We start from the raw sequence: 2,556 nt of genomic DNA on the forward strand, positions 1-2,556 counted from the left end.
TATTACCATTAACTTTTAGCGCAAAAGATTGAGAGTTTCGTTGTCTCATAAGATCGACTGTATAAGCATGTATGAATATACTACTTGATACATTACTAATTAGACCATTAGGGGAAATGAAGATTTTCCATGAGAACTAAATCTAAGGGGTCTTTTACTTAATATATGATTACTCGATTTTGCATCATGATCTTAATTTACTTACCAATATTGACTGGCAGATTCGTCGCAATCTGGATCTATCTCATTCGGTAGATTTGAGAATGAAGCTTTATGTTGGGAGAGAAGATCTTCTTTCACACACAACAGGTATCTTGAAGAGGTTGAGAAATACTCCAAGCCAGGTTCTGTAACCCATGAAAAAGGCATATTTTGAGGAGCATTTTAGAAGGAGGGCACTTCTAAGCCAGAGTTCATCAAACTTCCAGAATGGGGATGATTCTCAAGCTAGTTATGATGGACCTGAGAATACAGATTATAAGGGGGACTTTAAGCATGTTAATGAGATTGGCCATTCTGCACACTTTGTTGAAAATCATGATAGAGCAGCCACTTTATTGGAGAATGGAAAGTATCAAGCTAGTGAAAATGAATGCTATGCGGGGCACTTGGAGCTTGTTAATGAAGTTGGCCATTCTGCATGTTTTGATGAAAATCATGATAGATCAACCCATTTATCGAAGAATGGAAAGTATCAAGCCAAAAACACAGGCTATGATAGAGATTTCGAGCGAGTGAATGATGTTGGTGATTTTGCATGCTTTGAGCAGAGTTTTGATGGATCAAACAATGGAGACATTGAAGTCACAGAATGTGGCAGAGAAGGGTCAAGCAACAGAGACATTGAAGCCACAGAACGTGATGGAGAAGATAGTATAATTTTCCATTCTGGACGTCAGACTGAACAATATACCAATAGTTCAGATGTTCTTTAAAGTGTTCCTAAAGATCTGGAAGCTGAAGCAAATTTAATCTCAATGCTGGAAATGCAGATTTTAATGATCCTAAACCTACGATTAAAGTGAAAGATAAACTAGAGGGACAAGATAGCAGTATCAAGTTCTCATCGAACTCTATTGATCTGTCCTCTTATGCTCACACCACTGAGAAAGATGGAAGTGTTAGTTCAGAACCTCGGTGAAGTTCATCTTCGAAGGTGCACCTCTTGTAGCATTTGTGATCAGTAATCTTCTATTATTACATCAGTTAACCATCTTTCTTGCTGCTGTAGTAAGATATTTTAAATAATAGCATTGTAGTCTTATTCGAGTTCAGAAAATTGGCGCCCCTTTATGTAATCCATCTTGTGCCTAAAATGCAGGTGAGGACTGCATCTCAATCTAGAGATACAAAATCAAAAATGTTGTCCCAAGTTAATGTTGCTAGTGTCAAAGGGACAATCTCAAATCAAGCATACAAAGACATGCCAAGAAAACCAAATAGAAGGCACAACGATGTTTCTTTGACACAAAAAAGAGAAAAGCCCAGATTGGACACACCTGGCACTCTTTTGCATCCAACCACCAGAATGCCAAAACCAGAGGTTTGTATCAGGTTTAGGCTTAGTGTTATCTTCAAATTTCAATACAGATGAGTAAACGTGCTATTTCAATGTTGTCGAACTATTACATAACTTTCTTTTTTTATCAGATTGTTCTTCCGTAATTCTTAAATTGATTATCAAATTTTATGGTAACAGATAACTTGCTTTATACAGGTTTTTTTGGGTTTAAAAGCTAATGTACTTAACCAACGTAAAAGGTATGCTGCTTAATCATGTCTTCCATGTTGAAAATATGGGATATTTTGGTCGCACTGAACAACAACTAATAGCAAGAAAGGTAGTCGCGTCTCGTACTTCCTGTACAGAGAAAGCTAGCCATAGACCAATTTTTTGTGTCTACTCGATAAAGTTCAGACGTCGTATAAAACCTAAAAGAAGTTTTTGATATCGATTTCAGTTCTTTATGAAGCTAGAGGAGAAAGTGCATGCCAAAGAGGAAGAAATGCATCAGCTCCAAGCAAGAACCCAGGTAATGAACCAGGGTCTGATTCTTATTAGTAACGGAAACAGGTCTAAATTAATATGGAGAATCATAGGCTGCTAAGTGCTAATTATTGAATGCTAGCTCTTTAAAGTCATCGGATATATTGTGTGGTCTTAATTGTGTCATGAGGAAATTTAGAATTAAAAAGTTTCCAAAAAATGAAAGAGGCAATCTTTTGGAAACGGACTAACAAGGAAAGTAAGACAAACAAATTGAAAACGAGGGAGTGTAGAATATCATCGGCAAGAGTTAGATGAAAATTATTTTATCAGCAGCTAGAAATAATGACTGTTTGTTTGATTTACTTTGTGATATGTGCAGGAAAAGAAAGAAGCAGCGATCAAACAGCTACGGAGAAATCTCAGTTTCAAAGAAACTCCCATGCCTGCTTTCTACCATGAACCTAGTTGCCGCTCAGTAAAAAACAAGGTATTATAACAGGTCTCAAATAATGAGGATCATCAAATTTCACATTTCACAAGTGTCTTCCTGTTTCTTCTGTTATTTT

The 2,556-nt window shown here is 36.6% G+C and overlaps 1 long non-coding RNA gene across 1 annotated transcript; it reads left to right on the plus strand.

Annotated features, from left to right (window-relative positions):
* The first annotated feature begins 220 nt into the window (after positions 1 to 220).
* Positions 221 to 2,502, plus strand: LOC124893509. The gene is made up of 5 exons (XR_007050739.1): positions 221 to 1,156; positions 1,322 to 1,543; positions 1,718 to 1,761; positions 1,962 to 2,033; positions 2,370 to 2,502. It is a non-coding gene; the product is annotated as an uncharacterized LOC124893509 (long non-coding RNA).
* Positions 2,503 to 2,556: the final 54 nt, after the last annotated feature.

This window comes from Capsicum annuum, unplaced genomic scaffold, assembly GCF_002878395.1.
Source record: "Capsicum annuum cultivar UCD-10X-F1 unplaced genomic scaffold, UCD10Xv1.1 ctg60664, whole genome shotgun sequence".
Lineage (NCBI taxonomy): Eukaryota > Viridiplantae > Streptophyta > Magnoliopsida > Solanales > Solanaceae > Capsicum > Capsicum annuum.